The sequence below is a fragment of the Pinus tabuliformis genome, chromosome Q (assembly GCF_031772625.1).
Source record: "Pinus tabuliformis cultivar Carrire ecotype Pingquan chromosome Q, CPIR1, whole genome shotgun sequence".
NCBI lineage: Eukaryota > Viridiplantae > Streptophyta > Pinopsida > Pinales > Pinaceae > Pinus > Pinus tabuliformis.
Genome location: NC_142296.1, coordinates 866340610 through 866356675, shown reverse-complemented (window position 1 = coordinate 866356675; position 16066 = coordinate 866340610). Strand labels below are relative to the sequence as shown.

At 44.5% G+C, this 16066-nt stretch overlaps 1 pseudogene; it reads left to right on the top strand.

The window, feature by feature from the left end:
- The first annotated feature begins 5082 nt into the window (after positions 1-5082).
- Positions 5083-16066, top strand: part of LOC149222272 (putative auxin efflux carrier component 1b) — a 28411-nt pseudogene continuing 17427 nt past the window's right edge.

Below are 16066 nucleotides of genomic sequence, written 5' to 3'. Positions count from 1 at the left end.
TTGTGGCATTATGCCTGTGATTGTACAAATCCAACGAGACCATCATGCTTATATTATATGTAGTTTGATCATGAGACAGAGGATTGTCCCACACTAATAGCGAGGTTGCATGATAAAGGAGAACTCCAGCCTCCCCCGACTCAGAACCTGTAAATGATGAGGTTTGAGACGTGCGAGGAAGACCCTAATGTAAATATCATGCTCCAGAGTGGTATTACAACAGGGGATGACAAAGGCAAGCAGCCTGAAGAAAGCACCTAGGCTCGTTAAGGAGACCTTCATGGAAATTGATTTGGAGCATGCTAAGGAGACCTTCATGGAAGCTAATAGGAACTTCGCGGATTCCTCCACTTCAGGAAGTAAAGACAGACTAGAGTTGGAAATGGACCCATCGATCCTCACGATGTTCTTAGAAACATGCATGAAGTTGCTGCGTGACAACAAGGCTATAAAGGGGCTGCAAGAACTCATAACTAGATGTGTTGGGACCGCGCCAGAAGAACTGCCCATAGTTCAGAAGCTCGGGAAGCACACGACGCGAACAGGAAGGGAGATAAGGTTGACCGCGTAGATTGGATAATATGAGATGGATCAAGTGATTCTGGATCTAGGATTAGACATGAACGTCCCGCCAAAAGAAACATGTGAGCACATGGGCAAGCCTGCGTTGCAATGGTCTCCTATCCAACTACAAATGGAAAACCAACAAAAAATCCTACCTATGGGGAGACTGCAAGGAATCATAGTAGATATCGAAGGAGCAAGCGCGCTAGAAGATTTTGAAGTGATAGAGATTATTGATGACAACAATCCCTACCCCGCACTACTGGGAATATATTGGGCCACTGACATGAATGGAGTGATAAATTTAAAGAAGAACAAGATGATTTTTGAGAAAAAGTCACTACGCATAGTGTTACCTTTAGACCTTGTGGAAGGATCGCACTACACAAAGCCCATGTGCCACTACGATAGCGAAAACGATCTAGACTGCATCTACAAGATAACTGTGCGGGAGCAAGACTGGGTAAATCTAGCCACAGATGGCCGAATCTCGTGGGAGCGCGAAAGCTCCTATACGTCAGATTCTGACGAAGAGATAAAATGATGGCAGAACTGGTTACATGAGGTAACCACGCTCAAATGTAACATGATGACGAGATCGTTGCGCTGTGTAACAACAGAGAGAAGAGATCTACCTACGTATAACAAGTTAGGTGAAGTGGAGGAGTTCCTCAACAAATTTGAAAGAGAAGTGCCAGAAAAATAGCGTTTCGACACTCTGAAATGGGTATTGTGTGCTACGTCCACAAGGTGGTGGGGTACGCACCAGAAGAGTTTTGAGGGCCGGCGCGACTGCTGGAGGATGATGCGCCTACGATTTGGGAAGCCTCAGATGTAGTTAAAAGATAAGTATGACGGACGAAACGACCCACACGCCCACCTTTCCAGGTGGATACAAGCATATGGTGTTAAACATGCCAGAATGCACACAGTACTCATGGTAGGGGACACGATCAGTAAGCAGGTGTGGGCAAAACAATGGTGCGAGCGACCCCTTTGGTTGGGACCACGAAGTATGGAAATAGCAGGTGCACAGAAGGATATCCACACAGAAGCCTTTAACCAAGTATGTGAAGCGATGAACAAGGACCACAATACACAGTGGACTGACTGGGACCTACACGTACCAATGGTTCTTTGGGCTTATAGGACCGCATGCAAGCACCTGACCCCGCAGGCACCCCCAGGGCTCGAGTATCAGGGAACCACTGTAAATCCTATAATACAGGGAAATGTTGGACCGCGCATACTAGCACTAATAGATACGGCTGTTCACAGAACCCTGGAAGAATACATCCAACTGGGAAACTCTAGGCTCCAGGAACTTGAAAAAGAAAGGGTAGGATTAAGAAAGAAAAGCACTCTAGTGGGCACGGAAGTCAAGAAGCTAGAGGACGAAATAAGGGAAGATTTCCTCGATAAAAATACCAAGATGATAAGACAGGGTGTGCATGATCACGCTAACAAGTTTGAGGACTATTGTTGCAGATTGATCAATCTGATGCCTTGGCTTCGACCACATATTACTAAGAAAAATAACTAGGGTGGTGCACTGCAGATGATAAGGTACGTGACACCTCCAGTAATGGAGGAAGTTGTGTATTTCCCAAGGAGAATGATGGATGACCGAGGAAACCATACCCGGGTGGTGCGGCCACCTGACTAGCTAAGATAAGTATAGTCTTAGCACTCCAAGCAGTTGAAAGGAAGCGCGGGACTACAAACTACTCTACCCGGGAGCTGCGCAATATTGGAGTTGTGCGCGGGTTGGCTAGAAAGTGACCGTTGAAGTCACTATTCACAATGGGATTCTTGACTTGAGGCCAAATGGAGTGGGCGACGGGCATTTAAGATGCGATTTATGGGCAAGATTTGGAAAAATCTCCCGCTAAGGGAGCATTAATGAACCAGATTTGGGGGGAATAGTTGAATTCAAATTCAAAAAGCACTATAAAATACAAATGGCTTCCTAGAAAACAACACTTGGTCATTTTCGAATTGACCCATTGAGCATAGCCTTGATTGTTTTGAGCCAAGCGTTGATTGAGCCCCTGAGTTCAAGAGTGCTATATTCTTGGCAAACACGATGGCAACAGTTGCAGACGTTATGGACATAACCAAAAATGACCATTGAAGAGGCTGTGCAGACCCTGAATGTGGGGGATGCTCCAGAAGGCACCGAGATTGTGGCAGAAATACCAAAATCACCGCGCACACTAAGACCCAAGAAGGAAAAACTAGCAATAATTCTTGTATGTGTGTCCCCGTAGAACCCGTTGCGCACTAAGCTATCAATGGAGGAGAAGGGAAAAGTCATCACCATAGAGACCAACGATGAAGAGGAAGACCTAGAGGACCTAATAATCGCAGAAGACGAGGATGAAGGCATGGAGGAGGAAACTCAGCCTGTGCACCCACCGACAAAGTTGCTCGCCTATGTCCCCCCGCGAAAAGGGAAGGCTAAAGTGGCCAAGGACCTGGACGATACCAAGGGCTCACTCCAGACACCACTCCTCCTAGACAACATTATGTTTGAGGGCACGCACCTGGGATGGGTGCCAAGCCTAAAATTTGAAGGTTGGGACCTCGCTGAGCATGAGAAGTTCCCTCACCTTGAGACCAGGCACCTCATGAAGCCCAAGAAGAACACCGCGGGCCGGGGGGTTATAGAATTAGAGCCACGAAAGTGGTTGCAGAGTGGAAAAGGTTGGACTACTGAATCTGCTCTGGGTGCCACATTTCCACCGCGCCCTAATAACCATTTCCGTCATCAAGCCGCTACTATGCTTGGTGCATGATGGGTGTTTATGGCTGGAGGAGCCCATCCACATCACGGCAGACTTGATTCACTGCATCTCCCAACTTCCATGCAAAGGAGAGGACCCCATGGACATCTCGAAGGGGAAGAGCAGTGACTTGGCCATCGCGGAGGCCATGAAGAAAAAGTACAAGCTGGAAGAGAAGAAGAGGGGCTACGCCATCTCTAGCATCAAGGACAAAGCAGTACGCGTGGTGACCCAAATTCTGGCTAGAAAGGTTATGCGCAAGTGTCGCTTGCACGAAGTACCCATATCAGTGGTAGCACTGGCTGAGTAGTGTGCGAAGGGGATCCACTTTAACTGGTCCGAGTTTTTAGAGAATTATCGCGAAGCCCAGGAACAGGGAAAAACGTTCCACTATGCATGGCTTCCACTGTCCATAGTGCTCATGGCAAGGGAATTACTAGAGGATAGTCAATTCCCCGTAATTGACAGGGACCTACCAGAGGTTGCGAAGCATGCTTTGCTCTGGGCCACAAGGAATGCCAAGAGGATCCACGACAGTAAAATATTCTGGGTGTTCATGGAGATGAACCTCAGAATGGAGATCAACCGTAAGCCACGATTGTCACCCACTGTCTACAACAGTGTGCAAAGTTTTGCAGAATTCAAAGCAGACATCCACAACATTTATATCTGAGCGCGCAAGGATCTGACCAAACAGTGGATAAAGCTACCCTTCGTAGCTACAGACAATGTCATTTTTAACATACTAGAGGCATGGCCACTAGAGTGATGCGCCCCAGACATTGTGGAGATCGAGAAGTCGACAGCACAAAGAAAGAAAGACGAGGCCAAGTTGCGCATCACACAGTTGGCCGAAAAGCGAAGGAAGGAAGGAGTAGTAGTAGAAGTGTAGGCGGCATAGGACGCTACACAGACAACACTTGAGCAAGAACAGGCCGCAGCAGCAACGTAGGAGGCAGTCACGAAGGCACACAAGCGTCAAACATCGCCTTTGCTGGGGCAAGAAGTAGAGCAAGCAAAGACAAAAGAGGGAGGCACGGACCCACAAACCGCATCAATGCAATTGAAGCGCCAGCACCCAACAGAGTGAGTAGGGTCACGTAAGAAGGTCAAGGCATCAAAGTTGTCTATTGACCCGATCACCCTAACCAAGGGTGATCTACACGACATCGGCAAGACAGTGCGTGATGTCACCTCTGAGGCTCTCCAAGATTTCATGCAGGAGAACCAGATTGTGTTGGGGGCCCTCAAAGCGTAGTTGCAGGAATTACAAGCGCGCCCTCCTCAGGTTGGTACCCTTTCGACTAGCCTCGCAGTTGGAACAACACCAGCAGAACAGATGTTGCGCGCATGGATGACAAATACCATAGTGCTGCCGGAAGGGGCACTCATGACAACAAATGAGGCCGATAGGCCTACAGTGAGCGCATTGAAGGGTCTCGGTATCAATATGGCTGCACTCCCGTGAGAGACCTTATATGTTTTGCAATATGGGATAGCTACAGAGCTGCGAGCTAGGGAGAGCTACACACTACAAGTTCTCAGTGAGTAGAAAATCAATATGGAACAATTGAGCTTGCAGCGCGACGAATTGGTGTCGTAGAATCAATAGTTGGTACAAGTAATTGACAAAGCCTACCAAAGCGTCCTGGAGCTAGCCATCATAGCAGATGTAACAGCAAAGGCGCGCATCCACAGGCTAGCAGCAGGTGTGCGTGAGGCGCGGGAGGAAATGACAAAGGTTCAACTAGAGCTAAACCTTCAAATCGCCGAGCTGCAGTTAAAGGCACAGCTGTCCACCCCTCCGGAAGTCAGAGAACAGCGTGCTAGCGCTATCACAGCGGGACTGGACGAGATTGGTGGTGCAGTGCGAGACTGCACTAGTATGTTGGAAGAATCACTTGCAGTCCTCACAAATCTGTAGGAGGACCCCAACATTCAGCGCTTGGAGATAGAGGCGTGAGAACTCTAATAGTAGTATGACAACATCCGAGGAACTGCATAAATGGTGGTCCTCACTTAGATGCTCGTGTGGATGCAACAGGCTAAAGCATTGAAAGAGCAGGTGGACGTGGCACAACACAAGGAAGTAGTCCTAAAGGCGTGCATTCAGACTTGTATCGACGAGGCCTTCACCATCACAGCAGAATTTTAAGGTAAGCTCGCACACATGCAGGGGATGCATGTACTGATGTAGAGAAGCACTCCCAACACAGAGGTCTCGGAACAACGTATACAACAGATCTAGCAAGCAGCAACTCAGTGTACTGCTGACCTTTCCACAGTTTTAGAATAGTTGGAGGGACTCCGCGTAAAGATCTCTGTTGTAATGTAATGTCGGCTAGATAGACCTACCCATGGTCCGCAAACCATCGGATTGTATAAATAGAGCGAGGCTCTAAGTGTAAAAGATAACTAAAGAATAACAAGGAGAATAGAAGAATGAGAAGTCTAAATCATTGAGTCGAAGTGTAAAGTGTGTTTATGGGTCGTAGAGTAGGAGAAGGCTCTGCAGTTGAGTGTGCAGAGGCCTAGTAGTCCACAACTAAGTGCGCATACCCCTGCAGCTGAGTGCACAAGACGGGTCGAGTTTGTAACCGTTGAAGAATCAATAAAGATAAGTTTTTCTATAATTTTTTGTATCTTTTCCTGGTTAAATGCATGATTGGATATAATTTGCAAATATATTTTTTATTTACTGTGCGAACCTGTATGGATGTTTTGTATTGTTAAGTATAACTTACGACATTTAAGTAGGCGAAGGTGCTTAAGTAATACTGGAAGATAAATAAGATCTCGGGCAATAGCACAAAGCGCAGCGTAGCCCCTAGTTAGGGCTACATGAAGGCAGCGTATCAAGCCGCGAGGAATGCAAGGTTCGCGAAGCCACCTATGTGAAGGAACAAAAAGTGGACCAGTCAAACTCATGAGACGTCTCCAGGGTGCAGAAACCTGGTTCTAGCACCCTCCTGTTATAGACATTTTTGTGCCTAACAGCATGGAGCATGAAATGTCAATAATCTGAGGGATCCAAAGTCCCTAAACATGTCGTTCTTACCCTTAGAGGAACAAGGTCAGCAAACCACAGCACTGAAAATCAGTTCTCCACCTGAAAACACTCAAAAACAGGCTATTTCTGGATCATGTCAGCTGCTCCACTGAGCATCTGCGCTGAATGTCAACTGCTCCACTCTGTACCTGCGCTGAATGTCAAAACTAATGAAGGCTACCTGCGCTGGGCGAGATTGGCCAAGTGGCACAGTCATTCTGCAAGGTGTCAACTGCCCAGGAAGCTTCCAAACTGACACTTGGGTCAAGGAATTCACCTTGTGATGAGTAAGAGGGTCTTGATCTCCAAGTGGAAGCAAGAATCTCCAAGTGGACTCAAGAACTGAAGATTAACTAAAGTGGGAGAGGACACTAGTCAGCTTCATGCCAGCCTCAAGCTGACTCATCCTTTCTCCAAATCTCCTATATATAGAGCTCTCTCATGAGGTCTAAGGAGGCTGGAATTTTGTGCAAGTAAGGAAGTGCTGTTGGTTTGTGTATAGAACTATTGGGTGATTGCTTGAAGGAGGTGAAGAGGAGATTTCTTTCTGCTGGGAGGTGTTGCTGGATTGGGCCTATTATGGTTGTAACCCTCTCAGAACTTTACTTCTTCCATTAATAAAGTATTTGAGGTTCTTCTATATGCATGTGTCTTTATGGTGAATAGATGCTTGTATATTTGATTTATGCTAATCCTTGAATCGATTATGGATGTATGCTTCTTGTAGTTTCCTTTTCTTATGCTTTTACAGGATCTTTGTGTAGCTGGGCCAGTGAAAGAACAAGGAGCTAGGAGCAAGCAGCAAGGAGTGAGGACTGGATCGACTATTAAGCGCAAGATAACGGTTAGTGGATCATCCTTTTCTTCTCTCTCTCATCTCATAAAGAAGTAATCTTGAATAGCTTTGCATTCAGTTGTTGCTGAGGTACTATCACCCTTAGAGTGGGATAGGGTCATTCCGTATTGGATACTTTTCCCAACAACAAATTGGCGACTCCACTGGGGATCGTATCTTGTTGGTTGTTTGTGTTTTTTCTATTCATTTCATAAACAAAGGGAGTACCGAATCGAACTGTGTTTGAATCCTTCAAATACAAAGTAGAGGGCAGCTACTCTAGCTCAGTTTCTGGGCAAGTTTATGATTTGAAGAGCTGATCCACAAGGACTCTAATAAGCTCTTAGTGATAGCTTTTCATCCTCCTTGTCATCCCTTAGTGTGTCCTTGACTGATAGCTTCTGATTTGAGCAAAAACTGTGAATTTTTGAGCAATCTGTGACCCGGAAACCACCAGAAACGAAAGTTTCGTTCTTCAGTGCAGGCTGTACAAAGGCTGTTTGCATTTCAGCGCAGTTCCCGAAGGGGCTACCTGCGCTGAAGGTCAAACAGGCAGTGTTCCACCTGCGCTGGACCAGTCCTGCCTTGTGCTGCTGGGGTTTCCTGCTGTTTCTTGCCTTGTTTTCACTCTTGTTTTTTGCTGTTTGTTACCAGTCAATAGGCCTATCTGAAACCAACTTTCCTTGTCACTATTCCGCCTCGGTTGTATAAAGAAATTGTGTTTGTTCTTTGTGTATTTCTTGTACATTTACAGTTTCCCATAACGAAAGTGAACTAATCTTGCTGTGGCCTCTTAGATCTAGACCTGTGATAAAGTGTCGTTTGATCTTAAGAGTTAGTTTGTTTGCTGTTCATAGCTGATTGAGCTTTTGCTTTCGTCATTTGGTTTGAATTTATATATTTCTAGTGTCGAAACAAGTAAATCTTAAGGTGTCTTTTGATTTTGGACAAGCTTGTTTGCTTTCACTTGAAATTGAATTCAAAATTATACAACAGCTTTATTTTTGCATTTCACCAACATTAAGAAAGAGAAAAGAAATACTTGCATTGTGCATGTGCATTATGACAGCTTGCATGTTGATTTAGGAAAAAATGCATTAGTGTGTGCTCTATGATCTGTGTGAAAAGGTGTTATCTTTCTTTTCCCTCAGTAGTTAAGGTTTTCAAAGTTGAAAGATTGAAAAGCTTGCTTATCATCTTAGACTGCATTTAGGAGTGTTATCATACATCTCGTGGTGATCCATAAAGGCAAACTGCTAAACAAGATCAACCTTAAAATAAATTGAATTTACATAACAACGCATTGAAACATAACGCAAACATCTAGAGGTCTAAGCTAGAGACGTGTTCCGGCGTCGTTAAACGTGATATCTTAGCGTTGAGTGGTTGGGTGATTCCTCCACGGTGAAGCGATAAGTATCAATACGGACTTGTGCTCCCACGTACCGTTGCGTACATATTGGGAGACCCCTATAGGAACAAAGCCTTTATCCAATAGGAAACCGTGTCGGCCGCCCTACTGATCGCAATGCAGTGAACACAGCATTCATGAAGATCGACCACTCGTACCGTAAAACGTATTCTGTGGTTTTGCGAAAAGTTTGGCACACCCTCTGCCTAGAACTCCAGAGCAGTTTCTTTTGGCCTTTTTCAAACTCTATAACTGAAAAAGTCCATCCGAGCATTTGTCACTTCGGGCTCGTTAAAACATCGAAGGAGACTAGAGTCATCTTTAGCTTTTTCTCGACTCTTAAAAAGTGAAAAAGCAAGTTGTGTCTAAGCGTCGTTATAAAATTTATTTTAAACGGAACATAATCACCTCCTATTCCCGCGTTGATCTTAAGTTGAGAACATGGAACGCCCCAACCAAGGAACTCCACATGATGGAAATCCTAGTCCATTCTCCTCTTGGGGAGAAGTTGGTGCGCCCCACATGGCCACATTGTCACTTCCAGGACTGACAATTGGCCTGCCTATTTGGCTTTTCTCAACTAATGTAGTTCAGACCACCATGGTTCCTGAACAGTCGAGTCAACAGTTAGATCAGTCTAGAGCTGCCCACCAGCCTTCTACTTCTTATAACTCTTCCTCCAATCCTTCATCTTCACAAGGTGGGGCTGGCAAAAGCCAAGCTCCCATGGAGAAGAAGGAGAAGAAGAAGAAGGAGAAGAAGAAGAAGGAGCCTAAGGCGACTGGGGGCAAGCAAAAGACATCTGACAAAAACCCACACACAGCACAGACCGGGCCTAAATCGCCATGTGTCATATGTAAAGGAGACCACTTCCATAGAGATTGTCCCTGTATTCCCCGGATACTAAAGGACTGGTCACCTCGTTTGCACAATTCGGGAGCATCAACCTCTGATAACCATGTTGATTGCGTACCGTCAACCAGCGAAAGTGAAGGTTCAAGACAAAGAGGGGGAGTAAGATCCCCCTGCAGACTGTGTGAAGGCGATCACGCCATCCACCGTTGTCCCTTCTTAGACGAAGCGAAGAGAGTTTTGGAAGATCGCCCGGTTTCACCGTTGAGACTTCCTCCTGGATACAAAAAACTCGTGCCAAGTCCTTCGTTGGTTGAAAATACAGCTGGCCCGCTCAAGTGGTCAGTTGAAGCGTCAGTCATTGAAAATGAACCTACTGAATCCAGACCAGACGAAAGTCTAAAGGTCGATACGGCAGTTGACCCGGTTCTTCCTTCAGAGGTTTCATCCTCAAATGACACCGTCACTGAAGATTCATCTTCAAATGACACCCTCACTGAAGAGAATAAGGATGACACCATCCAGATTCTTTTCATCAACACAGATTCTGATGAGCATCAGGGCAATGCGCCCATTCCTTTATCGCAGGAAGGAACATCGTCAGGATCGTATCTGGCCGTGTATTCGGTCCCACCACCAAGCAATCTGGTTGTGTCCTTTGATTGGAACCAACTAGGCAGACCCCGGTTACCAGCCAGTATACCATTCAGAATCATAGTCCAAATCTACAGAATGGTAATGGCTGGAACTATCATTGATGAAGGGGCATCTGTGAGTATCCTTTCCTCTATTGCTTGGAAAGCACTGGGTTCCCCAGAGCTTTTACCTGAGATAAGAAATCTCTCAGGTTTTGATAAAGGAACCAGTCGACCATTAGGGATCCTCCCCAATGTGCCTGTTACATTGAAAGGGAAGACTGTTCATATGAACGTGATGGTCATTCAAGGACCCTTGGATTATAACCTACTCCTTGGACGAGACTATATATATTGCACGGGAGCTATAGTCTCCTCACTCTTTAGAGTAATGTGTTTTCCACACGAAGGAAGAATGGTCAAGCTCGTAGACCAACTTTCATTTCCGGGATCACGCATCGCAAATAGTCAAATACCAACCCTGAATGGTCTATTCACCCAAGAAATGTCTCCACCCCCAGTCCTCATTCCCGATGAGCGCGAGAGATTCGGAAAGATGGGACTGGAACCCAGGGGGCATGCATCCTGGTCTGCTTCGGGCAGAGGAAACCTTGGGTATAAAGTAGAATTTCCGCGAAGGAATATGACTAGTCCGTACCCCGTCCGTGGAAGGAAGAGGGGTTGTTCCAGAACAGGATTCTTTTGTCAAAGTTATGTGTTTGATGATTTCTAGTCATTCACCTTTATCTAAATAGGTAGGATACCAAAGAAAGAGATTCCTTTGCGGCAGCAAATTGTAACCATCTTTGGGAAAAAGGCAAGCCTCACCCATTAAAACTAATGTTTTAGAGGATAAGTAGGGGCAGCCTCCAAAGAAAGAGATTCCTTTGCTGCAACAAATTGTAACCATCTTTGAGTAACCTAATGATAGACATCGCCGAAGAAAGAGTTTCATTTGCGGCAGCAAATAAAACCATTTTTTGGATAACCTGAAAGAGGCAAGCCTCACCCATCAAAACAAATGTTTTGAAGGATAAGTAGGGGCAGCCTTGAAATTGTACTTTATACCTGGGGGCATGCGAACATTTTGGAGTGCAAGCAAAGAGCGGTTATTTATCTATTTTTTGGATTAGTCGTTTCCGAACTTGCATAAAGAAAGGATGTGGGGCAAAGGTCAAAAATTGCCAAATTTAGAGCATAGCTTATGTGAGGTGCAAGCTCTATAAAAATTGGAATCTTGCAGGAAGACATTTCTTATCCTATGACTGGTATATCGAGCAGTTTTACCGCGGAATTTATGCTCGTTAAAAAATAGAAAAGCGAGATCCGAGCAGTTTTAGCGTCATAGTTCATGCTCGTTAAAAAATAAACATAAGCTTTTGAGCAGTGTTTTGGCGCATTCAAGCTCTTTAAAAAATGAACCCAGTACTGGTAAATAACCATTGTGATCATAAAGTTATTAGCCATAAAAGCCTTGGTCGTGTTTTGCACCCGCCACCTCCATTTCATTTGGCCAATCGTTCACCTCCATATGATTGTTTACCCATTTTGAGGAACAGCTGCGAAGAGTGATTTCACTTAGCCATCCTTGTGACACTGCCGTGATTGGAAAATTCCAACCTGTACCTGGAATCTGCTGCTATCCCTGTTTATCACTCGTTCCTCAAAAGACGAGTCTTCTTTGAGCTCTTTTCTCCTGACTCGTAAAATATGAAAAGTTTGCCGAGTTTTGGCCTTCCAGCTCGTTAAAGTGACCGGAAGAGCTATCCCTCCTCTAGATTTTAATATTTTTAGACCTGAGGGATTATTGCACAAAAAGGTCGAGCGCTTGTTTTATTCGGCTCGTTAAAGTTATCGAAAACTCATCCCTTCTGTATTGTTTTATACTTTTTCGGACTTAAGGGATTAGATGACGAAAAAGGAATTTTGGAGTTAACTTTCTGTACCTTTTCAGACTCTCTAAAAATGAAAAGGACCGAGTTTTCCTTGTCGTTAGACTCGTTAAAATGATTAAATAGCGAAAACTTGTCTTTAGACGAGAACGAGTTTCCCTATCGCTAGGCTCGTTAAAACATAGCGATGGGCTTGCCCGAAGGGCAGGTTATAGAACAAGCATATGTTATCCTCCTCAAGCTTGACAAAAATAAAGAGGTACTGGTCAGAAATGACTGGGGAAAAATTGGGAGAACCTCAAAGCTTTAATGGTAGCAAGTCACTCTTGAACATGACACTTTGTCCTCCGTATCACATCGGGTTGGGTTGTTTCATTCACCGGTCCCATCACCATGGTCCTCGCCAAACCATCCACATTTGGGGTAATGCTACCGATCCATCACATCAGTGTCGTTATATGTTCAAGAGATGTTGTTCAGAAAGAGTCAACCGTGTCCCATCCACTGCCATACATTATCCTTCATCCACCCATGATCGCCACCCTGAATCATATTTCACAGATTGTTTTCGCCTCCACTAAAATCATTAGCTTCGTTCCGTGTCACTGATGTGGGATTCATTAAGGCCCTCCTTTGACGAATCGCTTCTTGTCGACTTCAGCTCATTATCCAGGAAGTTGATCTAGGAACAACCCCCCCAGTACTTTGAAGCTTGCATGCCTCAATGGCAAGTTTCTCACTTCCGGTGACAGGTATACATCAATGACCTTCGACCAGAAGATTTTGCGTTGTGTTCGACGCCAAGTCCTTTATTCACACCACGTGAATTGTACTGCAGTACCTTGAGGGTCATTGTCATTATTGGTGATTCCTCTCGCGCTTGTTAACGGTTTACATTATTGACCGGTAATCAAGCGATGTCTTTCCATGTTCGACTTCAGCGTAATTCTCACATGGATCGACTTGTACTTAGAGTGAAGATCGAACGAGATTGAAGACCCCGGATCTAGTTTCATCCATACGGGCTGCGATATATATTCAGGAAATATAAAGACATTTGATATGTACATTATTGCAGCAGATGATCATCCTACTCAAAGGATGATAGTTTCAGCAGAGAATTATCAGTCTACCATCAGACGATCGTCTGTTCTATGTACCAAAATGAATTTATAAAGCTGAGCATGGGAATGCCCGCCTCAGCTAGATCATGAAAGCAGAATAAAAAATAATGTATTGTATTGTATCTTATTACAGGGCACCTCTCAGCGATTGAATGAACTTTGGATCCTCCTTATAAAGCATTTCACCCGATAAACGACCTCATACTTTAGGGGGCAACTGTTATAGACATTTTTGTGCCTAACAGCATGGAGCATGAAATGTCAATAATCTGAGGGATCCAAAGTCCCTAAACATGTTGTTCTTACCCTTAGAGGAACAAGGTTAGCAAACCACAGCACTGAAAATCAGTTCTCCACCTGAAAACACTCAAAAACAGGCTATTTCTGGATCATGTCAGCTACTCCACTGAGCATCTGCGCTGAATGTCAACTGCTCCACTCTGTACCTACGCTGAATGTCAAAACTAATGAAGGCTACCTGCGCTGGGCGAGATTGGCCAAGTGGCACAGTCATTCTGCAAGGTGTCAACTGCCCAGGAAGCTTCCAAACTGACACTTGGGTCAAGGAATTCGCCTTGTGATGAGTAAGAGGGTCTTGACCTCCAAGTGGAAGCAAGAATCTCCAAGTGGACTCAAGAACTAAAGATTAACTAAAGTGGGAGAGGACACTAGTCAGCTTCATGCCAGCCTCAAGCTGACTCATCCTTTCTCCAAATCTCCTATATATAGAGCTCTCTCATGAGGTCTAAGGAGGCTGGAATTTTGTGCAAGGAAGTGTTGTTGGTTTGTGTATAGAACTATTGGGTGATTGCTTGAAGGAGGTGAAGAGGAGATTTCTTTCTGCTGGGAGGTGTTGCTGGATTGGGCCTATTATGGTTGTAACCCTCTCAGAACTTTACTTCTTCCATTAATAAAGTATTTGAGGTTCTTCTATATGCATGTGTCTTTATGGTGAATAGATGCTTGTATATTTGATTTATGCTAATCCCTAAATCGATTATGGATGTATGCTTCTTGTAGTTTCCTTTTCTTGTGCTTTTACAGGATCTTTGTGTAGCTGGGCCGGTGAAAGAACAAGGAGCTAGGAGCAAGCAGCAAGGAGTGAGGACTGGATCGACTATTAAGCGCAAGATAACGGTTAGTGGATCATCCTTTTCTTCTCTCTCTCATCTCATAAAGAAGTAATCTTGAATAGCTTTGCATTCAGTTGTTGTTGAGGTACTATCACCCTTAGAGTGGGATAGGGTCATTCCGTATTGGATACTTTTCCCAACAACACCTCCCATACTACTTCGGATGAGACCTTAGTCCACGCTCCACGGACTATTGCCGAAAGGGCCAGTAGTACAGGATTTGTTTGGCTAATTAACGTCAAACCTCGGTCAAGCCCCAACAAGCCAACAGTAAGATAGGATTTCCAACTCACTAATGATCCCTAATAATTTTCCTTTTCCAAACCTCCTTCTACCCCTTCTTTCTTCCTTTTAGAACCATCTCTTCTAGGTCTTAGGTTACATCTAGGTCCAAATATTCCATCATATTTAGAGTTATAATCCCCAAACTCATAGGATATAGAGGTTTTACAGGATCCCTTTATAGGTAATTTACTAGTATCTTCTACCCATATTGTGGATTGTATGCTCACTTATACCAAATTAATAGTATATCTTAAGATGATTTTGATTAGTAAAGGAATGGGAATTCCAATGGTGAACTGGATCAAGGGGTGCTTCTCCTTGGCTTCCTTTTCTATTCTAATAAATCATTCAGCTTCTAGATTCTTATGTTTGGTTGCAGGACTAAGTAAAATTATAACAACCAATAAGAGAGAAGGTTCCATCAAAGGGATAAAAAAGGGAAACTCCATATCTTTGCCACATATGTTATTTGTAGATGACATTATTTTGTTTGGATTAGGAATTGAGAGAGAAGATAGAAAGCACAAGTGTTGTTGGGAAAAGTATCCAATACGGAATGACCTTATCCCACTCTAAGGGTGATAGTACCTCAGCAACAACTGAATGCAAAGCTATTCAAGATTACTTCTTTATGAGATGAGAGAGAGAAGAGAAGGATGATCCACTAACCGTTATCTTGCGCTAATGGTTGATCCTATCTTCACTCCTTGCTGCTTGCTCCCAGCTCCTTGCTCTTTCACCGACCCAGCTACACAAAGATCCTGTAAAAGCACAAGAAAAGGAAACTACAAGAAGCATACATCCATAATCGATTCAGGGATTAGCATAAATCAAATATACAAGCATCGATTCACCATAAAGACACATGCATATAGAAGAACCTCAAATACTTTATTAATGGAAGAAGTAAAGTTCTGAGAGAGTTACAACCATAATAGGCCCAATCCAGCAACACCTCCCAGCAGAAATAAATCTCCTCTTCACCTCCTTCAAGCAATCACCCAATAGTTCTATACACAAACCAACAGCACTTCCTTACTTGCACAAAATTCCAGCCCCCTTAGACCTCATGAGAGAGCTCTATATATAGGGTTTTGGAGAAAGGATGAGTCAGCTTGAGGTTGGCATGAAGCTGACTAGTGTCCTCTCCCACTTCAGTTAATCTTCAGTTCTTGAGTCCACTTGGAGATTCTTGCTTCCACTTGGAGATCAAGACCCTCTTACTCATCACAAGGCGAATTCCTTGACCCAAGTGTCAGTTTGGAAGCTTCCTGGGCAATTGACACCTTGCAGAATGACTGTGCCACTTGGCCAATCTCGCCCAGCGCAGGTAGCCTTCATTACTTTTGACATTCAGCGTAGGTACAGAGTGGAGTAGTTGACATTCAGCGCAGATGCTCAGTGGAGCAGCTGACATGATCCAGAAACAGCTTGTTTTTGAGTGTTTTCAGGTGGAGAACTGATTTTTAGTGCTGTGGTTTGCTGACCTTGTTCCTCTAG